Source organism: Protopterus annectens, chromosome 13.part0 (genome assembly GCF_019279795.1).
Source record: "Protopterus annectens isolate FY-2018-M chromosome 13.part0, PAN1.0, whole genome shotgun sequence".
Lineage (NCBI taxonomy): Eukaryota > Metazoa > Chordata > Ceratodontiformes > Protopteridae > Protopterus > Protopterus annectens.
The window spans coordinates 521,022,617-521,050,152 of NC_056747.1; positions in this window are offsets into that span (position 1 = coordinate 521,022,617).

Sequence of the window (27,536 nt, forward strand, 5' to 3'; positions counted from 1 at the left end):
AACAGAAGGAGATTCTGTTTCTTCTTCTTCTGGTAATAAAGACCACAGAGAGACTGTACTTGTGAAACCTTTTCCACTGTTTCAATGGAAAATGTTAGAGAGAGGGAAGGGAGCAGAAGAGGTGACTAGAAGAATCAACAGTATGTTGGAAATAAAGCAGCGACAGGATTTGGGTGATGGAGATGAATAATATCAGCAACTTAATGTGGGATTACAGTGCAATAATTATGTTTGTGAAATATGACAGAACAAGAAAATATGGAAATATTGGACTTTTTCAGAATTTGTTGGACTTATGGGAGACTATAAAGTATATGCCCTACTCCATTCGGAAAAATGCTTTTAGGAGGGAAAGAGAGGGGAGAAAGTTAACTAAGTAAAGAAAATATTTTTTCTTAATAGCACTATTTTTGTGGTATATGGTTTTCTTTGTATGCTATAAAGCAAAGTTTTCTCAGTTATTTTTAAGTGTAATGGGGATTATAAATAGGTGCTGCTGTTTTCCCCTTTCATTCTCCCTTCTCTCAAGTTTTAAGAAATGTAGGCACTGCAGTGTAAAAAATCATGCTTAAAAGAGCATGATAAAATAAAAAATAATGTGCTTTTTCTCATTTTTGCATAACGGAATGACCGGATTAAGGACCTTAGATTGATTTAGTGACAAGTTTTAATAGGACCCAAGTAAATGAAAAAGAATATTGAATATTAGGAAGCTATTTTCTAGCAAATGAATGTATGCTTATCAGCAGTTCTGTATTTGTCCCTCGTGTCTCCATGGAAACAATCTGATAGAGAAATTGGATACAGTCTGGTGGAGAGTGATTGGCTGGGGAAAGAGAAACTAGTTAGGAGATAATGTTCTCTGAAAGCATTCAGGGCTTTTCCCAGCTGGGAGAGCTATAATAAGACAAAACCATTTAGCACTTAGTTGAAGCACAGACTACCACGTGTCTTAACTTAAAAGAAAGGATATCCATGCTAACTTAAATCTGAGTATGGTTGTCTGGGACATTTGCTCCTATCAGGAGGGTAAAACTGCAATATTTGAAGATATGCATAGTTTTGTGTGTTGGCAATAAATAGGTTTTGGGGAGTATTTTTTTTGAGGGCTTTCAATAAAACAAAAGGTTTTGTAAGATGTGACATAGGCTCAAATGGATATGACAAGCAACAACTATATAAAAGTTCAACTTGAACAGTGTATGCATGTAACACAAAAGATAGAACTAGACCTTTAACAAAAAAGGTGTACATAAAAGGTGTGAATAGTAACTTTTTAATACAATGATGCTTTCTGTAATGTCTTTAAATGTCAATGTTCTCACAGATAAATACAAAAAAAGAAATGTGAACTATATTAAAAAATGTAGGGTGCAAAGAGCCGTGTTACAGGAGACACCTGTGGAAAGAATTGAACATGTGAATTGATAACTGTATTCAGGATGGTTATTCAGCAGAATATCTGGGACAAAGAAAAAGAGGAGTACTTATTTTAATTGCAAGAGGAGTTCCAATAGTGATAGAAGAGGATAAAAAAGATGACCGGTTTGTACTGGTGAAGGGCTACTGGCAAGGGAGGTGGACTATACTGGCATATATTTATATTCCACCTAAAACTGCTATAATGGAGCTTAAGAAAATGCTGGGAGAAATTGGTTTTCAGCAAGGAATATTGTTTATAGGTGAGGACAGAAATTTGATTTGCAGCAGTGAAGATGTGTCTGGGGGACCAGAAGGGAAAGTACAACAAAGGAGGGTAGAATTTTGAAGGAATTTATGAAAATATTTGGCATGGAAGATGTGAATTCTGTAATGGCAGTTCAGAATGAATTTACATATTTCCCAAGATATAAAAACTGGGCTAGGCTACACAGAATTTACATTTCACATTTCACAGGAGCATTTGCATTTAATTGAAGGTCTTGATATGTACCCAATAACTATTTCAGATCATGTGCCAATTAAAATAAAAAAAACACAGGGCAGTGAAATAAAAATGGGACACTGGCGCTTTCCCACCTATCTGTTGAAAAGAGAGGAATTTAAGAAATGGGTATAGGGATTATTCAGGAGCTATTCGAGAGAATTGAAATTACTTCTGAAAATATAGCTAGGGACTGGGGTAAAATTAAGGTAGAGTTTAAAAATAGGGTGTAAATAAGAGAAAAAGAGCTATGGCTAAGAAGTAGTAAGATTTATTTAGAGGGACTGACAAATGATGAAGTATTACAGAACAGGGGGAGAAGATCAACTGCAGAATGCTAAGCAGAAAATAAGGGATTACCGTAATATACTTGAGTTTAGTAAGATTGCTGTTAAGCAACTGTTTTTGATGATAACACTAGTGTGCTAAAACTTTTAGCACAATGACTTGGGCAACAGAAAGTAGAGAAGTCTGTTGCCAAGCTTAGGGAGCTTATAACAAGGAAGATAAGAGATCTAGAGGTTTTAGAAATAATTCGGAAATTCTGTGAACGCCTGAATAAAGCAGAGAAATATGGAAATCAAGAAAAGATACAAATGGAAATGTTTATGGAAGAATTAAATATGCCATGGTTAGAAGTAGATGAGGCTCAGTTACTAATGGTTAGACAAGGAGGAGATGAGATAAAAATTGTGATGTATAACCAATCTACAGGAAACTCACCAGGAATAGATGGTATTCCTGTGGAAGTTTGGAAGCTAGGAGGGAAAAAAACTGATACAGATCTGGAAGGTTTTAACAGTATTTCATAAGAAGTACCAACATCCTGGAAGAAAGCAGTGGAAGCTGTAATACCTAAGGAGGGTAAAGATCCTTCACATCCAGCTTCATACAGGCCCATTTCAATATTAAACCACGATTATAAAGTGTTCATGTCTATAATGGCTAAATGAATGGCAAAAGTAATGCCAGAATTGGTATGTATGGATCAATGTGGTTTTGTGGAGGGGAGGCAAACATTTGACAACATTAACAGACCATTGATGATCCAGAGGGAAGCAGAATGTAAGAAAGTACCATTGTTGTTGGTGGGTTTTGATGCAGAAAAAGAATTTGACAGAGTAAGCTGTGACTTTGAGCAGAGCATCGGAAGCATTTGCATTTCCTGAAAAAAATTGAGGTTGATTGAAAGGATATATGAGGGATCAGGGGTGGGTCAGTGGGGTCCTCTCTGATAATTTCAGCTTGAGCAGAGGAACCAGACAGGAGTGTCCTCTTTCCCCTTTGCTATTTGCATTATATTTAGAAGCAATGGCAAGTAAAATAAGGGACTCAGAAATTCAAGGATATAATTGGTATTGTTGTTGAGAAAAGCTGGCTGTATTTGCAGACGATATTTTATACCTGACAAAACCAGAAAGAGACATTACAGTGTTGTGTAACATTCTGAGACAGTTTCACATCTTTTTGGGATACAAAAATTAATGAATCTAAAACAAATGCAATAGCGGTAAATTACATACCCACATATGAATTATTTCAGCAGTATCCATATTTAAGGGGACATGGTAAAATTAAGTATTTAGGAGTTTGGATTAAAAATAATTCTCGTGTGGCAGCTAAGATATGTGGGAAGACACTAAAAAGATAATACAAAAACAGAGAAAATGGAAGCTTTGCAATATGGGCAGTAAATTGCAAGCAGTTAAAATGTTTTAGTCCCATTAGTCTTATACACGTCGGGCATATTTTTATCAGCTAGAGGAGAAGTTGTGGATAACCATTAATAATGAGCCGAAGGACTTTATCTGGGAGGAGAAGACAGCAAAAGTCAAGTGGGATAAGCTGATTCTTCCAGTAGAACATGGAGAATTGGAATTACCCGATTTGAAGGGGTATTTCAGAGCTACACAGTTAAGGCTCCTATATACAGTGCAAGCAGAAAAGTATAATTCAAAATGGAAAAGGATGAGGATAAAACGGGGAGGAAGCTCAAAAATCCATCAGTGACTGGGATTTTGGATGCAGGCCTTTAAGGAGAATAACAATAATCATACAGAAAATATCCATAAAGTAGCAGAAAGTGTCCCAAGGACCAAGCCCACACATATGCCAATAGGGATGACTGCAGTTAGGGATATAGACATCAGGGGGCTGGAATTTATTGGAGAAAACTGGCAAAGGAAGCAAATAACTAGAGAGGGAAAGATAATGGAATGGAAAGACAGAGTATTTATTTGGACTGCAGGTTAGAGATTGCCTTCACTATCAAGGATTGATATCAGAGTATAGGCAAACAGAGAAATGGGGGGGTCCTAATTGAAAGACTGGCACTGGTAGAGTTTTTAGTAGAATCTAGAACAGAAGCTGCCATTAATAAAGGAGTAATTACTAGAGTATATACAGTGGATATAAAAAAGTGTACACACCCCTGTTAAAATGCTAGGTTTTTGTGATATAAAAAAAATGAGACCACAATAAATAATTTCAGAATATTTCCCACCTTTAATGTGACCTATAACGTGTTCAATGTAATTGAAAAACAAATCTGTTAGGGGAAAAGCATAAAGTACAATAAGCTGGTTGCATAAGTGTGTACACCCTTAAATTAATACTTTGTTGAAGCACCTTTTGATTTAGTTACAGCATTCAGTCTTCTTGGGTAGGCATCTATCAGCATGGCACATCTTGACTTGGCAATATTTGCCCACTCTTCCTTGCAAAAGCACTCCAAACCTGTCAGATTGCAAGGGCATCTCTTGGTCACCCTGCAGATTTTCTATTGAATTTGGGTCTGGGCTCTGGCTTGGCCATTCCAAAACTTTAATTTTCTTCTGGTGAAGACATTCTTTTGTTGATTTGGATGTATGCTTGAGGTCATTGTCATGTTGAAAGGTGAAATTCCTCTTCATCTTCATCTTTCTAGCAGATGCCTGAAGGTTTTGGGCCAAAAGTGACTTTTGTTTGGAACTGTTCATAAATCCCTCGACCTTGACTTAAGCCTCAGTTCCAGCTGAAGAAAAGCAACTGCAAAGCATGATACAGCCACCACCATGCTTCGCTGTGGTGATTGTGTTCTTTTGGTAATACAAAGTGTTTTTGCGCCAAATGTACCTTTTGGAATTGTGGCCAAAAAGTTCAACCTTGGTCTCATCAGACCATAACACATTTTCCCACATGCTTTTGGGAAACTTGACGTATTGTTTTGCAAATTTCAGCCAGGCCTGGATGTTTTTCTGTATAAGAAAAGGCTTCCTTCTTGCAGCCCTACTCCATTGTCCAGACATATGGAGAATATGGGAGATTGTTGTCACATGTAGTACACAACCAGTACTTGCCAGAAATTCCTGTAACTCCTTCAGTGTTGCTGTAGGTCTCTTGGCAGTCACCCTGACCAGTTTTCATATCGTCTTTTCATCAATTTTGGATGGGCATCCAGTTCTTTGCAATATCACTGTTGTCCCATATTTTTTTCACCTTTTGATGATTGTCTTCACTTTGTTCCATGGTATTTCCAATGCTGTGGAAATTTTTTTGTACCCTTCTCCTGATTGATACCTTTCAGCAATGAGATCCCTTTGATGCTTTGTAAGCTCGCTGTGAACCGTGGCTTTTGCTGTAACAGACAACTGAGTAAATGTCAGGAAAATCCTTCTAGGACAGCTGAATTTTATTTGGGGTTAATGAGAGTCTCTCTGATGGCAGGTGTGTACCCAAGAAGACAGAATGTTGTAATTAAATCAAAAGGTGCTTCAGCAAAGTATTAGTTTAAGGGTATGCATAATTATGCAACCAGCTTATTGTACATTTTTTTATTTTTTCATATTTTTCCACTAACAGATTTGTTTGTTTTTTTAATTGAATTGTACAGGTTATAAGTCACATTAAAGGTGGGAAAAGTTTTGAAATGATTTATTGTGGTCTCATTGTTTTATATCACAAAAACCTGGCATTTTAACAGGGGTGTGTACACTTTTTATATCCACAGTAAAATATTGCATGATAACTATAAGAAACAATCTGAGGAGGCTAGAAAGGATTGGGGAGAGATCGGATAAGTGATTCACGAAGATACAATGGGTGAATATGTGTGTGTCCCAAATATGCACAAAATCTGAGAGAGTTAGGATTTTTTGCTTGGAAATGTTTACCTAAATATTATACCCCAAGTTGACTCCAGAGAATTTTTCCTCAGGTCGACAGCAAATGTTGGAGGTGTGACGGGGATGAAAGAGGTAATTGAGAACGTGTTTTCTGGGAGTGGGATGAGTTGGCAGACTTTAATGATTGCACTGTTGGAGATGCTGGGTGTGCAGATTGGTGTGATGAGGGAGATGATATTTCTGAGCTATTATACAGAACCAGCACTGTCTAGACGTGGTAAGGCTGTGTCTCATTATGGTGGCTGACAAAAAAGCAATTACAAGAAAATGGAAATCAAAATATAAACCAACTATACAAGTAATGAATATAGCAACAGACCTAAAACAACTGGAATTGTGATTTAGAAAAGGGTAGGAGCAAAGTACATTGGAAAAATGGGAGTTGTGGAAACAATACATACAGGGAAGGAATGAGATTTAAAAGAAGGCAGGAGTTAAATGAGCTATGTAATGTTTGACTGAAAATGATTGGGTGTATTATAAGTGATGTATAACGTTTGCAACTGGGAGTGTCAGTATGGTTTGTGATGTAAAATGCTTGCAACTAGGATTGTGTCTGTGTGGGTTTGTTTTCATTTATATAAATGCATGATTGCTTATGTCACAAGTGATGCTTTAATAAAAATGTTTCAAAAAGAGCAGAAGTTCAGTAATTTATGTAGTGTTGCTTAGATTATATTATATATAGTATTATATGTGAAGTATAATGTTTGTAAACATGAACTTGTTAATGCAGTTGGATTACTTTTATATAAACTTACATTTGCCTATGTCACAACTAATAATTCAATAAAGGTGTTTAAAATAAAAAAAGAACCCTGCAAAACTAAGGACAGTCCAACATAACATAATGATTATTTAAGGGACCTTGTAACCCTTCCCACCATGGCAGTCCATTTTCTTTTCAGAAAGTCTGAATCTCCACTTCTGTCTTTGGCAACAAATAGTTTCAGACAAATGGCTAGTAGGGGGAAATTCCTCCTTTCCAGGGATAATTCCTCATCCACCAGATCAGACTGCTCTATTGTGTTTTCTCAGGAGTGTTAGAGCCAGTTCCGCCTTCCTTGGGAAAGGTTTTATTCAAAGATGTTTTTTGGTGCCAAAGAAAGAAAATGCTTGGAGATCAGTTCTGGATCTTTCCTAAACCAATCTGTGATGATAGTCAAATTCAAAATGCAGCCACTTTGCAGCCTGTTGCTCCTTCTTCCTCATTTAAATTTCCTGGTAAAACTAGATTTAAGATGTTTATCACATCTGTGTTCATCCAGACATCAGGTGTTTCTTTAAGGATTTGTGCATCTGGATCACATTATCCATTCTCTGCTTTATCTTTTGGACTGTCTGCTGCACTGATTGTGTTCATAAAGTGTCTACCTCCAGTTATAGCTCATATCAGGTTATAGGATATCCATATTTTTGAAGTGAAACTTGTTATGGGATGGTGTGAGAGCTTGGCATGTAATGGAGAAGTGAAACGGAAATATGTAAGTCAAACTCTGCCCTTAAGGGCAGAGTTTGACTTCCGCATGCTACTTCAGCTTTTCAAACTCAGAGTGAGCACTCACTCTCACACACACACACACACACACACACACAGTAAAGACTGAGAGCGAGTGATCCCGCACAGTGAGAGTGAGCGATCCTACAACAGTGAAGAGCGAGAGTGAGCAAATGATCCCTGCCAGTCAACACAGATCAGACTACCAAAATAAAACAGCTGCTCCATCAGAAAGTGCTAGGTGTAACAGGTCACAAAAAATTACCTCTACTGTTGCTGGAAACAAGAAAAAAGAATAAGATGAGAATATAAAGTAAGTGTTCCAGTCATTAAAGGAGCCTCGACAAATTCAGCCAATCAGAACTTCTGTGCTCATGCCAAATGGAGTAATCCACAAAAGAAAATGAAATGGGGTTTAATCTCTCTGTCTCTTTGATATGACTTACTTTTTTGCTTCACTTTTTCCTTAAATATGTAGGCTGTTGTGTAGAGGAGGATACTGTGTGGGTGGGTGGGGGGGAAACCATTTCAAACACCTCGGGGAGAGAAACCACCAGAAAGGTGCTTTAGAAACAGAAGAAAAGCAGGAGAATGTACTTGGGCAGATACACAGAGAGAGAGAGAGAGAGAGAGAGAGAGAGAGAGAGCTCATACTATCCAGCATGCAAAGTGACCTCAAGTGGTAAGGAATGTGTACTGGAAAGCTAGATTTACACACACAATGCAAAGAAAATCAAGAACAGGAGAAAGTTGTCAGAGGACAGCAGAGAGAAATGTTTCTACAGATGCACTAACTGCTACGAGGGTGCCACAAAGAAGGGAGTGATGAGCTTAATGTCTACATGGGAGCAAAGATTGACCATCTTTGAAAATAAAAATGTGAGTGGCTGTCACATGCGTTAGAAATGAAACTTCTGCAATGAAGTGTGATGATTAACACACAAACAGTTTTCCAAATAAGCACATTTTCTCACTTCATTACAGAAGTTTCACTTCTAATGCGCATAGCAGCCACACACATTTTTTTCTGTATTTAGACAACTTGCTTATTTTTGCAGAGTCTTTATCAAAGTGTCAGGAATCTATCCATCTGGGGTGAGAGATCTTTTATACAAGCTGGGATTTCAAGAACATGTTCAAAAATATTTTTTTTGACTTCATCACATAGGATTATGTTTCTGGGGTGTCGATGGATACCTCATTTCAAAGAGCTTTGCTTGTACATTAATAAAATACATCTAATACTAGATTTATTTCTAGTATTTTCCACTCAGACTTCAATCACTGTAAGTGAATGCCACAGACTTCTGGTTCTCATGGCATGTATGATTCCAAATGGCTCTGGCAAGGCTCCACATGAGAAAGATCCGTGTTTTTGTTCCCAGCACCAATGTGCACATTATCTTTTTAAATCCAAGTTTTAGAGGTTATCGGAGGGGAAATTGTCTGTAGACTGCAAATTTCCCTAAACCCGGGTTTGCCCTTTGCTCTAAAGCAGTCATCACAGATGCCTTGGACTTTGCTTGCAGAGAAGTTTCAGGAGGGATTAAAGTGGAAGGCGTTTGGGACCCCAAAGACAGATGCAAGTAAATAAATATAAAAGAGACACTTGCTCTGATCAAGTAACTCCACTATGAGTCCTGTTTGGTCCACTGGACCTCTTCATTTTGTTATAGACAGTACCATAGTCCTGCAGTACTTCACCCAGCAAGGGGCAACCATGTCTTACCCCCTTTGCAGACTATCCAGATTAACTTGTGATACAGCTTCATGCCATAATCTCACTCTAGAGGCATCCTACACCCCATCAGGGCAAAATTGTGTAGCAGGCAAGCTGAGCAGGACCAGGGAAGACCCTCAGAAATGGAAACTAGAGGGGGGATTTCCATAATTTGATCATCTTTGAGGCGTTCCTCAAGTTAGACCTATTTGCTGCCTCCTGTGAACAGTGAGCTGGAAAAAGTCCATTCCAGGACTAAAAGCAAGAAGGCCTAGAAGACGTATATGTTTATTTTTTTTGTTAGACAGGAATGTTTCTATATGCTTTTCCACCCTTTCCTCTGATATCCAGGATGATCTGAAGACTGGAAGGAATCCACAAGAGCATTGTGGTGACCTTCTGTCATAGGCAACAGTAGTTCTCCCTTTTGGAAATATCAGGAGGCAGTTACCACAAGCTTTCTAACAGAATGGATCTTTTCAGACAACAATGTGGATGTTTAATGCACTCTGATCCCAATCAACTTCAACAGACTGCCTGGATGATATGGTCTTGATTCCCTTTATAGGTACCTGTTTACTCTGGATGTGCAGCAGGTGCTAATGGAGGCGAGAAAGCCTGCTACAAGAAAATCAAATATTGGCAAATGGAAAAGTTTTCTGTTTGGTGACAATAACATAACCAGCACCCATTCATGGCTAGTGTTTCTCTGTTTTACAATATTTGTGTGGGTTGCTGTCCTTTGGCTTTTTTACTCCTCCATCAAGGTTAAATTCTCTGCCATTTAATCATGTCTGTCCATGGATCCTCTGTTTCAATCCAAACTCATGTCAAGATGATTTTGGAAGGAGTTTTGCATAATCAACTTGCAAGAAAATTGTTGGTGGCTCATTGGGATCTTAATTTTGTGTTAGAGAAGCTTGCTGCATTTGAACCAACTAATATGGCTGACTTTGTGATTCTTATCATGGAAAACTGACCTCTGCAAGAGTTGCAAGTTCTTATGGTGATTCAATCCTATCTCTTTTTCCACAGAGACTGTTTCTAAAGTGGTATCAGTTTACTTTAAACCAAAGTATCCATTTCCCTCTTCTTTCCTGAATCTAAAAATGGAGAAAGAATACTCCATACCTTGGAAGTCCACAGACAACTTTGGTACTATCTTGACGGAACTAAACCTTTCCTGTGTCAAAACGGACAATTTCCAAATAGTTTTCTAAGGTTTATTACCTTTTGTTATATTCACCATGACAAATCAGTTCCACTCTGCCAGGACCCTTTATTCATTTATGACTTTTTGGAAAGGTTTGGATTCTAGAAGTATTCTATAAGCTGCTACTTGGTTCTCCGTACATACTTTTACAAAGCACAATATGCTTGATTACTTCTATAGGTTTAGATCAAGTTTTGCAAGGACCTTTCTCCAGGGGCTCTTGGACCCTTCTGCTTCCTCCCAAATAGGTGGCTGTGGTAATCTACTCCTATAACTAAGACTAGTGCAGCAGTGATCAGTATGAAGAACAGAATGCAGTTGTGCAAGTTGAACTTACCCTAACAGTAGATGTTTGAATGATCACTGCTGCAGTAGCTGCTCCCTCCTGCCATCCCCCTTGTTATTTTTGTGTGTGTTTTTTATGCCAGGGTGTGGACATTTATTTTTTGTTACTTCTAGCACAGTCCTTTCGGAGCTTGGCCTCCCTCTCTGTCCTGTAGGAAAGCTGTGAAGGGCTTCATGCCCAAACCTGTCTTAGTCAGCTCATCCCAAGCTGCTTGACAGTTTGGGTGCATCGAAGGTGCCCTGAAGCTTGGGAAGCTGGCAAGCTGATATATCCTTGCCAAGGTATAACCCATATAATCTACATTATGGTAAGTTCAACTTGCACAACTGTACTATCTGCATCCTTATCTTCAGAACCAATAGACACATCTGTATTCTTATTTGAGTGGTAGAATGGCATGAATCAGTGTTTGATGTTATTCATGTTTCACTGTTGCAGTCATATTTGGGTTATCCTGCCAGGGTAGCCCTCAGTCAGCCCGAATAGCCAGAGGCTTAGTATTTCTGCGTCGGTTGCTGTCACTCCTGGACTGACATCAGGTCATCAGTGGTATAAAAACAGGCAGCCGACACCATTACATCAGTCTTTCTTGCCGAGGAACCCGAAGTAGTTTGCATGAGTGCCGGTCAGCCGCTACCTGAGTTTTCGTTTCCAAGTTGAAGTCTTCTAAAGCTAAGTACCCCATTGGGGATCCTTTTTTTTCTTGCTCTAACCCATGTTAGAAAAAGGTAACAATTGTCTTGCCTGTGGAAAGCAAATACCACACTGAGAATTCCATTCTTACTCCGTCACCTGTTTAGGCTCGGACCACGATGTCCCCCGCTGTCGCTTTTGTGCATTGTTCAATGCCAAAACTATACATCATCGGGCCCTTATTGTAGCTAGATATGTTCGCTCTTAGCCCTTGACTTCCGATATGGCTTTGGTAAGCCATCCAACTACCAATCTTCCAAAAAAACGTAAGGATAAAGACAGAGACAGACCGCACAGGTCCAAAACTGCCGATGATGCTTCCGTTAAGCTAGTTGTCAGTTCTCCGGTCCTCAGTGAGGTGCTTTCACAGCCATTGATGCCTGCTTCTGTGGATTCGCAGGCCACTACCAAGACCCTTTCAGAGTCCGGTATGCCACAAGACTCTTCTTCGACTAAGGATCCTGTGGATGTCTCTACCTTGGATGGGTTTGGAGCTGCTGAGCAGGCACCAGCATCTGAGGAAGTACTTTGCAGTACTGATACTAGACACAGACCAACTACTTCTTTCACATCTTCAGTTCTTTCTAAAACTACTGAGTTTCTAAGGTCCAGGGTCTGAACCACACCCAAAAAAACGACAACCCAAGCTCAGGCACCTGCTTTCTTGCCTCCATCTTAAATGCTTAAAATGGTGGAAGACCTTATTATGCTTATTAGGGGAAGCCAGGCTACCCCTTCCAAAAGAAAGAGACTTGACCCCAGTAGTTTTATCTGAACAGGAGTCTGATGACTCTGATGCATCTGAATATGAATATATGCATCCCCTCTCTGCTTATGAGGATTCTGATGCAGAAGAATCCATTCCTTCTGCCTCTCCACCTGAGGATTTTTCATTTAGGGAAAGCCTACATGCTTTAAGGGAGCATTTCCACTGGGAATGTCAGGCCTACCCTCAGTCAAAAAAGAGACTCAGGAAATTCTTAGATCTACCACAGCCCAGACCTTTGGCTATTCCTCCTGTCCTAGATGATGTGGACGATGTTTTTATGGAATCCAGTCTGACTCCTGACACCCTTCCTCCAGCTCCCAGGAAACCTGACATATAGGGAGTCCCTGACTCTCACAAATTTCTTTTCAAAAATCCTACTGCTGACCCCGAGGTCATTTCTCAAGGACCTAAAGGAATCAAAGCAACTTCAGGTAAGAATCCCACCCCCTCAGATAGGAATTTCCTGAGCATTAGACAGATGGGGTAAAAAAGTATACACCTCTGTTACTCTTGCTATTAGAGCATTAAATTGTCAGTTCCACATGCTGAAATATCAACATACCACGGGACTCCTCAAACAAAAAAAAATCTTCTTTTCCTGCTTGTGCAGAAAACAAAGAATTACAAGAGTTAATGCATTCTGCAAGTCAAGTAACTAAGCACAACTTACAATGTGGTTTTGACACCCTAGTAGCATCTTGCAGGCAGCAGTCACTGGTTCTGTCGTTAGAAGGCATGCTTGGCTTAAGTAACAGACCTTGCCAGACAATGTCAAATCCAAATTATTGGACGCACCCTTGAACAAAGACAACTTATTTGGCACCAAAGCAGAAGAGGTCTTAAAAAAGATGGAATCTATGCAGACAGTTAAAGACTTCTTACAGGTCCAGCCACTGAGGTTTAGTTGGCATTGCCCCTCCAAGCACGGGTCCTGTCCTGCCCCCTCCAGGCCAGCTCAGCCTAGACCCAGGGGAAGCAGACCCCCCCCCCCCAGACAACAGCCCCAGGAAATGCACAGATCTAAGCAATGGAGTTCCTCCTCTTCAAAAATAGGGAGTGCACAGCCAGCCCCTTATGGTAAGAACTCACAGTGACTTTACACTTCCACCCCCTACCTCTGCCCACCTGCTTGTGCCCCTAGGAGGAAAACACTTCCATGCAAGCAACTGGGCCACCATAACCAACAATCAATGGGCCCTCAACATAGTGTCCCAGGGGTACAAATTTTATTTCCATACTCCGCCAACCCCAAAAGGGTTCCCAGATCTTCCTCCAGTCCAGTGGGCAGAGGTCAAAAAGTAAGTCCTTTCACTGCTCTCTATGAGGGCAATACAGCATGTTCCTGCAGAACAGATAGGCCAAGGTTTCTAGTCCATACTCTTCCTAATACCCAGAAAAGAGGGCGCATGGCATCCTATCCTCTATCTATCCATTCTAAACACCTTTCTGGTGAAAAATTCAAAATGCTCACCCTCCAGCAGCTTTTTACCAGTGCTTTCCAAGGATGCTTGGTTAGCCACCCTAGACCTAAAAGAGGCCTACCTACACATCTCTGTTAGGGAATCATGCAGTAAATACCCACGTTTCAGGGCAGGATATATGCATGTTTAGTTATCTCACTTCCCTTTGGCTTAGCCACTGCTCCCAGAGTTTTCACAAAATGTCTGGTTCCCACCATTGCTTTTTGCAGACAAATATTCAAATTTACCCATACTTAGACAACTGCCTGATTCAGGCAGACAGGAAAAGCTACTCCAGCACCTGACCTTTTGTAAAGGTCCTATTGACCTCCCTGGGATATACTATCAATGAAAAGAAATCAAAACTAGTCCCCACACAAAAAATTGTATTCCTGGGAACAGGCCTGGACACATAAGGATGGCATTCCTTAAGAAAAAACAGCCTACCTGATGGGCTATTTCTTTCAACTAGCCACCATAACCCAGTTATCCGCAAGAAAAATCCTGTAAGCTCCAGGGTTCATGGCCTCCTGCATTCTACTCATTCCATATGCCAGACTACATATGAGGAAACTACAATGGCACCTAAAAAGCCTTTGTTGTCAACACTCTCAAGACTTCGAAACTCTCATACCAATGATACCCTATCTAAGGAAAGATTTTCTTTGGTGGGCAGCAGCATGCAACCACAACAAGAGACTTCCTTCCTCACAACTTCATGCCACCCAGACCCTCACCACAGATGCATCAGACTATGCATGAGGTGCACACCTGGACGGCAGGTGCATTCAGGGCCATTGGAGCCCAAATCAAATACATCTGCACATCAACCAAAAAGAGATGCTAGCTGTACAACACGCCTTGACAGCCTTCAGATCCCCTACTCTCCCCGGGGCCTCTACTGATCAAAACAGACAACACCACAGTGATGTGGTATAGCAACAAGCAAGGAAGGACTCACTCTTATCCTCTCTGCAGGCTTGCCATGACTCTTTGGCACACTGCCTCAGCCATGCAACTATACCTGCTAGCACAATTCCTGCCAGGCTCGCTAAACTCTCTGGCAAACAACTTAAGCAGAAACCTGCTAGACCCACATGAGTGGCAGCTAGACCACAGAACCTTCACCCTTGTAACTCAGAAATGGGGTATCCTGAAGGTGGACCTCTTTGCCTCCAACTCCAATCATCAGCTCAGCAAATTCTGCACTAGGGAACCTCACAGCAAGGCCTGGAAAGTGGATGCTCTATGCTTCTTGTTGTTGAAGCTCTCGATCTATGCATTTCCCTCTCTACCACTCATTTCAAGGGTACTGCTCAAAATAAGGGAGGAAAAACCAAGGACAATCCTGATTGCTCAAGACTGGCCACTCCAGCACTGGTACCCACTGCTGCGCAGCCAGTCACCCCTGCCACCATGGCACCTACCTCAGTTTCCAACACTCCTGACCCAGAGGAATGGGAGAATTCATGCATCCCCAATTGCAGACCCTCAACCTGGCAGCCTGGCTTATTCCCTGACCTCTCCTCAAGCTGCCAGCCTAAGCAAACAAGTCCTAGATGTTATACGAGAGACCAGACACCCCAGCACTAGAAAATCCTATGCTGACAAGTGGAAAAGGTTTTGCACCTGGATCCAGGCTAAAGGAGCCAGAATGGCACAGCACTCCCTACCTCTCATCCTGGATTACCTAGCAGACCTACTACACAGGGGTCTATCCTTCTCTTCTATTAAAATTCATGCATCTGCCATCTCAACTCATTACAGCACAGAGCCACCTCTGTTCTCACACCCTCTCATCAAACAGTTCCTAAGAGGAGCTAACAACTTAAGGCCACCCAGAAGAGCTCACCCCAGCTTGGGACCTTAACTTTGTGTTGGAAAAGCTCACCCTTACCCCTATTTGAACCTGCAGCTTCAGCAGAGTTAAAATTCCTCTCTTGGAAGACAGCCTTGCTTCTGGCCATCACTTCAGCTAGAAGACTATCAGAGCTACAAGCACTCATGACTGTAGAGCTCTTCATCATTTTCCATGCTGACAGGGTCTCCCCTCAGGGCTAACCCATCTTTCATGCCTAAAGTGGTGTCCAGTGTGGCTCTCAACCAATCCATTCATTTGCCCACCTATTTACCTAACCCACAAAACAAGGGGGAAAGGATTTTGCACTCTGGATGTGCACAGACAGCTCAGATTCTGTCTGGACAGGACTAAATCTTTTAGAAAAACTGATCAATTGCTTGTCAGCTTCACAGCAGGGGCAGAGGACAAGGCCATATCCAAACAATCAATCTCCAAATGGATAGCACACTGCATCCATTTCTGCTACAAACAGCACCGGAAACCTCCCCCATAGGGGTCAGGACACATTCCACCAGGTCAACCTCAACCTCTGCAGCTTTTCTCAGTGGGATCCCCACTAGTGACATCCTGGAGGCTACAACATGGACATCTGTTTATACCTTCAAGCATCATCACCTGCCTATCTTCTCCAAATCCAGAGCAGGCTTTTCCATCGCAGTCTTGCAGGGTATCCTAGCCAGCCCCCAGTCTTCTTGACTGCCTCCACCCTTTTCTTCAGCTTTGGGAATCAACCCAAATGTGATGACTGCAACAGTGAAACAAGAAGAACATAGTACACTTGTGTACACTTACCATAAATGTAGATGTTTGAGTGTATTCACTGTTGCAGTCCTGGTTTCCCCCATCCCCCTTGTCTCTCTCTCCTTACAGGGAATTTTTGGTATTTACTTTCTACTGGTGGTGTTCTTCCACCATTACCTAGCTTCCTAGTTGGGGGCTCCTGACAGGGCAAGAAAAACTGATGTAATGGCGTTGGCTGCCTGTTTGTATACCACTGACGACCTGATGTCAATCCTGGAACAACAGCAACCGACGCAGAAATGCTAAGCCTCTGGTATTTGGGCCGACTGTGGGCTACCCCTGGCAGGATAACCCAAATGCGATGACTGCAACAGTGAATACATCTACATTTAAGGTAAGTGTACACAACTGTACTTTCTCAAGTACAAGCCATATGCGAGATAAATTTCTGTTTCCCATGTTTTAAAATGTAGAGTGTCTTATACTGTATGTGTGTGAAACTTTTCCTGTGTTTAAATGTCATCCAGTGACTTTGTCCAGCACTGCTGAAGTTGTCTGTTTACTACCCCATATAAACAGGTTAAGTAAATAAGCTTTGTAAACTGGTAATTAGTGTCCTTGGATTCAGGTCACTTTTTAGTAACCTTCTTTCCTTTAATTGCACATTGGTACAACCTGGTGCAAGTGGGGTGGTCTAACAGGCAGCATCTGAAGGTGAGCAGGGGAGAAAGGCTGGAACTTTGACTTGTTGTCAGGAGGAATATTGTATAGGAAGTTAAGTGATGGGTAAGAATGTGACAGGTGGGGTCTTGGAGAAATTGATCACTGTAGGCATCATAAAGGGGTAACTGAGGATAAATGCATTGGTGTATAAACTCTTAGACCTATTCCTTCTTTCTTACCAGGCTGTGTCTAATGGGTAAGTAAGGCGCTCACAGAAGGATATAAGTACAGATCCGTATAGGAAGTAATTAATTTGAAGGAAATGTAAATAGGGCACTTAAAAGGAACAAGGAGGTGTTAGGAGTTTGTAGTGGGTTGCAGATTGTGATAATACCTTTAGAGATGTTGTCTGCACAAAAGTCTTGCAATGTGAGGAACAAAAGGGTTGAGAAATGCATTTGCTATCTCAGGGAGAGGATAATCATGTAATATGGAAGTGTGGGACCACCTGGGAGAATGAGATGCTCAATAGGTGACTATCCCATCTCAGTCACATGAGACATATCTGGAAAGGCACATTACTATGTCTAATTCTTTAAGCTGAGGTGGGATAGTGTGTGTGGTGATGGAAATTAGAAGGCTAGTTCAGAAAACGGAGAAAAGTTTTTGGGAATGAAATAGGATGTTTCATAGGAAACAGGTTAGTAAATAAGGACAAATTAATGAGAGAGTTTAGCTGGATAGTAAGAAAGATTGAATGGGAAGGAGTAAAAAAAGATGCAATAAGCAGGAAGGATGGAAATGGTATCCGTAGAAAAGTAACGCTCAGTATTGCTGGCAACCAGGAAGAAAAAAAATCCGATTGGGGTCAGTCAGGTTGAGAATTTAGAAAGGCAGATACAGGATGGAGGCACTAACACAGTGGCAGGAATGATAGTTATTTGGAAAAGAGGACAAGAGTCAACAGCTGAGTATGGTGTAGAAAGGACCCAAGGGTACAATGGAAAAGGAACAGGAGAAGAGGAAAACCAAACGAGGGTGGCACACTGCAGCAAATAATTGTAAATTAGCAGAGGTGCAGATTTCACATTCTTTTCTCATTTTTTTTTTTCAAGATTATACAACAGTGTCTTTAAATCACAGATTTTAAGAATATCAAATCATCTGAATACAAATACTTCCTGAGCAATGTCAACCGTTGCTTAAGAAAATTCCTCTGCTTATCAAATGGATGGGTTATTTTTTAAATTATAAGCAGCAGTAAAACTTTAATTTATCTTAGGTTAAACGTACATTTTTTTAATTGAGGAAAAGAAATGATCTATTATGAGGGTCATAGTAGTTCTTTAATAATTCTAGAAGTCGCATGAAATAAAAAAAATAATGTTCTTTACCCCTTAAAGTCAATGCATTTAGCCAGAGTATTTTAGATTTCACTATTCATAATAATCAGTTTAACTTATTTAAAATTTGATCTCTTCTTAGTACAAAACAAGTTATCAGGTAAACTACATACTGGGGTATTTAGAAAACGGGTCTATGTCACAATATCAACAGATCAAAATCTTAAATGTCAGAAGACCGAAACTTAAAACTTTAAACCCACGTTTCTACTAAATTCCAGTATTTCTTAGGATTGGATGTTTACCCTTTCTGTAATGTAGTGCAAACTCAGAGTTGGTATATGTAATAAGTAGGGGGTGTATGGGTGTAGGTAGGCTTGCCCTTGTGCAAACAAGACTTTTTGTCTTGCTGGTATTTAGGGAAAAAGCTGTTTTGATGGATGGGAAATCTGAAGTTCACTTCTGGTCTAGCCCCCATGTCTCTGATGGACTGGGGCAGACAGCAATTCCCAGACTAGCATGTCATCCCACATAATCTCTAGAAACTTCCTAACTAACACCTCCTCCTGATAAACGCCGCTTATACATAGGAGCACAGTTGGGGTTGGTTTGCACCATTAGGCTTGTGAACATCCTGGTGATCATTGGTCTAGCATATATCAATGATGACTTAAGTTTCAAACTTCCAGTGTTGGAGAGTTTGGTATGTCAGTATTTTGACATAAACCCTTAGAAACATTTAGTGTTGATATGGAGTGCTAGGTAGGATGAGTCTGTGTAATTCTTTATTTTCACCTAATTTCATGGAATGTGACTAGATGTCACCAATGCATTGTTTTTTGCATAACGTGTCCCTTTAGCCACATTATCTGTAACTAGGTAAAAATACAAAACATTGGTTTGCAGTCATATGTATATTCATTTTTTTTTTTTTTTTTTTTTTTTTTGTGTCATAGCTGAAAAGAGGCTGGCAGGGATCAATTTGCTTAATTAACAGGTAAATTTAAAAATCAAAGCTGCTTTTATCCTTTATCATAATTTGAATATTTATACTTTTAGCTGTCCATTCTGTTCATCTTTTATCTTGTCTGATCTTCACAGCATTTTCTTGCCGCCATCAAAGTCATTTCTTTGGATAGCTTTCATTAATAAATCTAGTAAACATGATCACTTGCTGCAAGAAAACCTGCACTGTTTTCTATCCACTTCTTGAAACTTTTTATTTATCAAATTTTCTTTTTAAAATATTGCAGTTGTTTATTTCTGTCAATTGCCATTCTGAAATGTATTCATTCCATCTTAAAAAAACAATACTCCATTATTTGGAAATTTAAGAAATCAAACTTAGTGTATTACAATTTAGTAAAATTACTTCAAGCAAAGAATCTTAGCAGTACATTTATGACCATGAGTGCATTGTAAATACAGATGCTCTTGTAAAGATAGATGATGGTAGGACTATTGGACATTATCTGAGCCCAAATGAGATTCAAACTGGAGGGCCCAAGTACTTTGAGGAAGCAACCGTAGTCCCTGTGCTACCCTAGTGTTGTTAGTAAATGATATGCTTTGTAGGGGTCACACTTAAAATAGTAAGAGTTGCCAAAAACAAACTCCGCTTTAGGTTGCATTCTTAAAAATATAGAAGTATTTTGGAGACTATTAATTTCATAAGATTCACAGTGTATTCCAGCAATGGCTATTTCAAATGTCTAAACTGACTCTATTTTACTTGTGTAAAGTATTTCTAGCTCCTTGCATCTGCTTGCCTATCAGGTATCGGTGCGGTCTTGAGTAATTGGCCCATATGCTTCCCAATCACAGAGGCAAGGTTTGGCCGAGAGAGGTTTTCTTCTAGGCAGTGACCAGGTGTTGCTAATGTTTTTTTTCCTCCTCTTTTTATTCCTACTTTCCCTGCCTAGCAAACCCCCTTGAGTAAGACTTAAATGAGTGTCAGCTGTGTTCCACCCCTCATTTCTTCAAGGGTTTAAGGTCAGCTGGACTTCATGCAGAGGCACCATATGGTTATTTCAACTTCTCAGTAAGAAATAGCACAAAGGATGCTAATGAGCAGTGACATTATAACTAACACGCTGATAAGGGAGGAGCAGTTGTACTTATGGGTAGGCTTGTGCATATTGTTCAATTTATTATGAGATGCAAGTACTTTTCCTGAAATGAATAAAATGACCGTTGAGAGAACTGTTTTAAGGTTAAAGAAATGCTGTAATTTACAGCTGTCAAATTCTCACTTCATTTATAGAATAACATGTACGCATGTTACTGCACCAAAACTTCTGTTTTTATGGACTACCAAAAGTACATAAAAGCGGTTAGAATCCACTTGAACTCCTTGTTTCTGGTAATGATTTAACTCACAGAACTATTTATGGTTATTTAGAGTTAAAAAGCTTCATTAAGGATATTAATGACTTAAAAAAAATGTTTTGTTTTTGTATGACAGGATGGCAGTGTTAAGGACAGCTTGATCCTGACTTATTAGAGGTCACTTTTTAATGTGATGAATATTGAATGCAATTAGTCAGGGGGCACTTATGCCATTATAATGGTATGTGCTATAGGAAAATAAAAACTGCTCTCTGCTCAATACAGTACTGTCCTGTAATTTTGCTTTTAATGTTTTTTTTTTTTTTTTTTATCAGCAGCATCTGTGGTGACAGTTAGTACTTATATCAACAACACGTATGCTAAACTTTTGTCTTGGGTAGACATATATTTTTAACTAAGATGCATAGGTTAATGAGCTTCTATATTACAAAGATTTTGTGGACAATGTTTTTTTCTTGTTTGGTAAGGGAACAAAATGAGTTAACAGTTTGTCATCCATCTCAGTACTACTGTACCTTTTTCTGAAATATAAACTGAATTAATTGACTGAGATCAGCTTTTTAGACATTATAATAATTGATGCATGATGATATAGCAGCACCACTGTTTCAAGTGGCTAGAATTAAGAGTTTGCTGAAGAAGTATGCATCCTGTCTACACCTGTAACATGGTAAGAGGGCAGTCCCTTAGTGTCCGTAGATGGCTACTCAATACAGTGAATTTCTGAAAGAGAGAGAATTAATGTCTAAAGGTTTTTAATGAGAGGATATTGCAAAGAAGTGCTGTATATGACTAAAGCAAGAGTGATGTGGGATAGAAATGTAAATGCTAAACCCTTTCTCCATTGTCCCTTTGGATGTACATAGGTAGTCTATGACAACAAATATTGATATTGGAGTTCTGTGCGTAATGACATAACATGAAATCGGAGCAAGTTAAGAATATTCAGATGAATTGGTCAATGTTAGCAGTTTCCATGCTGCATAAGTTCATTATTGACTACCCAAAGTTTGTATACAAGAGAGGACATAGTTTGAAACAACAAACTTACTATAATGATTTTGCCATCACTAAAAAGTGTGTGTGCGTGTGTGTGGGGGGGTTCAGTCTGAAGATGTTGGCCTTTTTTTATGCTTTTTAACATATATTTTTATTTCACACACTTGTTAAAGCTTAAAATGTTTGTTTTGAAAGTGACAGTATTACAACAATTCAACAGGGGTGGCAGTCTTCATTAAAGGATAAAAAAAATCATTCAAGCTGTGCATTCCATAGACTGCTTGTTCTGGTGCAGTATATGAACTTTCCATTAAAAACTGAAGGACACTGTACCAGTGTTGCCCAGTTACTTCAGTTACTTCAGATGTATACATCTGCCCACAGTGTAAGGCACACACGTGAGAGAGGTGGACACATATACATATAATATGGGTTCCATGCTTTACATTCAGAAAAGGAATAGGTTGCATGTTTTATGGAAAGGAATGCAGGGATGTTCGAATGAGATTAATGAGCAGCAAAATTGTTTTCCCATGTTTGCTGTGTGATCAGAGTTGTTATATTTAGAACAGCAGGGGTGGGGTGAAGGTAGGTTTACACCTCTGCAAAGACAGTTTTTGTATTCTCTAACACTTACTATTGAAGCTGTTTATTTAATTGAAATGCCTTTCAACAAAACTTTAACTGGCCTGCATCTGTCACCCCTGGGCTTCCAGATGCTGGCCAAGGCTCTTGCCTCTCCTATAGTGCCTTTTTTTAGGCAGTGTCCCAAAGACCAAAGTACCACTGTAACAGCTACAAACAAATGCAATCCGAGGGTCATGGTGCTCAGCGTTAGACGTCTAAATCTCAAAATGCACTCGCACAAAGCACTCCTTAAAATGGAGAACATCATCATTTGTGCTGTAACAGAGACCTGGTTGAAGGTAGCAGAAAGCACCCCTGCACTACCAGGCTATAACTCATTCCAGACTTTTCGCTCCCAGAACTTGGACCGAAGCTCCAAAGGTGGGATTTCCATATTCATAAAGGATGTGCACACCTCCAGACTGGTGGCCTAACATAATGCATCAGAGATACTTCAGGTCCACCTAACATTGGGTAAGACAGCGATTCAGGTTGTAGCCTCCTATAGGTCCCCAACCATGTCCCAAAACTCCATGTTCCTAAGTACCCTGGAGAATATTGGGGTCCAACCTAACACTCTCATACTGAGCGACTTCAGCTACCCCTCCATTAACTGGAAAAACTACTGATATACCAATACACTTGCCCAATGTTTCCTGGAATTCATTAATTCCAGTGCCCTGGACCAGCTTGTTCTTGCCCCCACTAGAGGTAGCAACATCCTTGACCTGGTCATTACTAACATGGGCAACCATTGCTCTAAACCAATAGTCAACTCCCCCCTGGTTAGATCTGATCACAAACTAATCACCTTGGAAATCCACATCCCTCCCTCCCCATCCCCTGCAAAGGTAACCACCATGAAAAACTTCTCCAAAGCTAACTTTGGGCTTCTAAAAACAGAGGTGGCTAACTTCACGGCACCCATGCAAATGGAGAATAGTTGCATGACCGCAGAATCATACACCAATACACAGTACGAACATGTACACAAATGCATAGATCTCACCATACCCAACAGAACCAAGATAGTCTCCTCCAAAAAAAAGGAAGACAATCTGGTGGTCCCCTGCCCAACTCTACAACAGAAGGAGGAGACTGATGCGGAATAAGATGAAGTCCCAAGACTGGAAAAACTCCCTTATCAGCCTCAAAAAATTGAGATCCCTCATCATATCCTCTAAAGCTAGTTGCAAAAACAGAATTGCAGCAGATAATAAAGACAATCACAAGGCCTTCTATAGTTATGTAAAGAATCTCCACGGCAATACCCACATTTGCTCTGAGCTGCTGCACAATGGCACCTCCTATACCGAGCCAACAGACATTGCTAATACACTGGCCGACGGATTCAGTGCCAACTTTACTCCCCCCCCCCCCCCCAGGACCATTCACAATACCAGTAGATTGCCAGGCACCCAGTATTACTGCTGCACAGGTTAAAACAGCACTGTCCAAGGCCAATAATACAGCTTCTGTGGAACCTGACAAATATCCCTGGCTGTGTTCTACATGAACTACAGAGTGAACTGGCACCTCACCTGTGTGCCCTGTTCAATCACAGCCTCACCTCAGGCTTTGTTCCTACCAAATGGCACACTTCTGCAGTCATCCCTCACCACAAAGGAGGAGCGACTACAGACCATGGGGAACTATCAACCCATTAGCCTGTTATGCAAAGCTGTGGAATGCATAATCATGGACCTAATAAACAAGGATATAGGGAATCTCCAAACTCTGGATCCCACACAGTTTGGTTTTGTGAAGGGTAGATCATGCCTGCTCAACTTGGTTGACCTCTTTGAGTTGGTCACCAGAGCTGTGGATGAAGGCAAGGTGGTTCATACAGCCTACCTTGATATGGCCAAGGCCTTTGATACCATTCCCCACTCAGGAATCACAGAAAAACTCACTAAGCTAGGCATCAACCCCTATATCACTAGGTGGGTTGCAAACTGGCTCACAGATAGAACCCACAGTGGGGAAAATAGCTGACTCCAAGTCAGACTGCCAACTAGTCACGAGTGGATTCCCACAGGGTTCGGTCCTGAGTCCTCTCCTGTTTAGTATCTACTTCTCTGAAGTCCAGGCCAACATGAAGGGACTCTAGCTGACAAAGTTTGCAGATGATTGCAAGTTGGGAGCTATTAACACCCCAAGTGATGTTGATATCCTACTGAAAGGCGTCTCTGACACTAACAACTGGTGTCAGAAGCATGGCCTTAAGCTCAATGCCAATAAATGTTGTCATCCCCGTTGGGAAAAACCCAGTTCCCATTAATTACCACATCGATGGTAGTTCACTGAACAAAGGAGGAGTTATAAGAGATCTGGGAACACAGGTTTACAGCAACCTCTCTTTTGACCACCACATTGCCACTGTGGTCAGAAAGTTCTATGTGGCACATCTCATTACTAAGGGTTTTGCATCCAGGAAGAAAGAGAGGCCATCCTGTCCATCTACTCTTCCCTCATTAGGCCAATCATCATAGAGTACAATGCTCCATTTGGCATGTGCCTTACTAGACTCCTGCAATAACTGGAGAGGCCTCAAAAGTACCTCTCAAAAAGGATCCCAGGTCTTAAACACTTGTCCTGTATGGACAGACTCGAAAAAACCTCCAACTCTTCTCTGTCTCATATTGCCTACTTTGAGGCAATCTCTGCTCGATTTACAAAGCCATGTCTGACCCAGCTCTGTTGGAAATGCTACATCTAAAGAAATCCCAATCCCTCCACACCAAATGCTCCAGAGACCTCAACCTCATTACCACAATCAACAAGAACGTGCAGGAGGGACAGGTTCATATCCCAGAGACTGCCTATGCTATGGAATAGACTTCCCATACATGTCAAACAGAGCACCTCACTGGCCCTCTTCAAGAGAAATCTTGATGAGTGGATGGGAAATAGAAAATTCACCCCAGGGATCACTCCAGTAGCTCTACTCAACAGAGGCACTGGGAACTAAGGTCGGGTGGCACGATGCCAGGTTAATCCTATGGGCTAGGCTTGTAAAGGCTCCAGGGCCATTAGCCTAGTACACACCTATGAATTTATATACTGATGTAAACTTCTTGTTTATGGGCACTGATAAAGGGGTATGATAACTATGTTTATCTAAAGGAGTTGATGATGATTAATGCAGAGTACAAGATAGTCTGACTGCACTTTATCCATCTTATGAATTACATTTCTTGACTCTACTGGTGCCAACATTTTCACATTTCTTCTAGTGTTCTCAGGAAGTAGACCTAATTAGCACACACTAAATATAACCTGTACAGTAGCCAGAAAAACAAAGCGCTACAGACAGTAAACGCTGTACCATGCAGATAAAAAAACATTGAATCACTTGGCTACAAAATAGAAAAAGTACAGTATGTATGTAAACTATGGTTGCTACACCCCCAGCAGAAGAAAATGTAATGCAAACCTTAAATACCTGTCTATAAAATAAAGCTAAATATAGACAGCCATTAACCACTGAATTAAGAGCTAAGAAATAAAAAAAAAAATACATTTCCTAATTTTCATAGAAAGTGTCCCAAAAATGGCATCCAGAATAATTCAGAAATGCAAAAGAAATCAACTTCTCTCAGGAAGGAACAGTCCCTACTAACTACAAAAATAGAACAGGGATGCATGGGGTTTATAGTCTACAAAAAGGAAGGTGGGGCTAGAATTTGTATGGGTTACTGCTGAGATGTGTGCAATTTGTCAGAAGCTTCTTGTATGCCATTCCATTTGGACAGTAGAGGTTCACACAGGATCAATGATTAGGCCTTAGAAAAACTCACTCAGTAGCAGTCTGATGCTTCCATAAATTGCTTTAATCACCCGCAATGGCCCTGAAACATGGTCAGGGTCAGTCCAGGTTAGGTCAGGTTGGATTTGGTAGATGCAGTGGACCACGAACGTCACCTAGACATTCAGCTGTAGGGAATATTCTCCCCCTCCAAATTTTTAGTAAAAAAAAAATAGACTGACCACATCATATCCCAGGATGCTGTTCAGCAGTGAATTTTTCTGTTCCACTTGGTGACTCCACTGCAAAAATCGGGTCTATATTAGAACAGCGAATGTTCAAAATCACAAATGCTCTGAGTCAAAATGCCAGACCTCCAAGTGCTTTTTTGGGCTTGCAGTACAGTGAAGATCGGAATATTTGCCCTTTCGTCATTGTAGTGTGCTCTTGGAGTTGGAATATATGTTAAGTGGGAGGTGTGGAGGGCGCAGCCCCCCACAATAGTGAGTTTGAGGTCTGGCATTTTCGTTCATTAGAGCGTTCGCAATTTTGAACATTCGATGTTCTAATATAGACCCACAAAAATCAACCTGCTCTCCAAGGCCAGTACGCAACCACAGCCTGTAAGTAACAGTTGCCACCTTAACATCTGAATGCATAAGAACTCTTCAGAAAAGGACTTTCCCTCCCATCTCAATTCCCAAGTTCTTTTAACACCAGTGCAAAAACTACATGGCAATAAATATCTCTCTGAAAAATAAGTAAAACTAATGCCTAATAAAAACATGCATTTACTTTACCTAATCCCACTCTATCCTGATGACTCTTAAAAAATCAATAAATAAATTTCCAAGAACTGCAAATGCCCCTCCTTTAAAATCGCTCCCACATCAGGCAAAAATTAAAGGAAAATATTAACCTAAATGGCCTTAAAGGATATAACCTAGAGTAAGCCAAGTCTTCTCTGTAACACCCATTCATAAAACTTATTTGCTGCAACACTAGTATTGCACAAAGGAAATGGTGCATAACCACAGCTCGTTGTAATCAATAGGAATACAAAAACCTAAAGACAAATAGAATTCCTGAGGGAATATGCTTCTTGATACGTTAAATATCTTGTATTGGAAGGAAACATTGAACAAAAATAACAGTGAACCTCATAATACTGAAAATAAAACATATAGACGGAAAATATCTACTGCACAAAACCTTGAAACTCACATCCTCTATTAAAAAAGGAAAGGGCAGCCTCTGGGACACATCTTTCTCTCCGGCATGTTTTGTTTTTGTCACAGACAAAATTCAGGTCCCTAGACCTTGTATTTCTTGTACTGTTCGACTTATGAATATATAGGAGATTCATAGGTGTGGAGTTTGCAGATTCCTTGTAAGCCAGGCATAGATTGCCCCTCAACA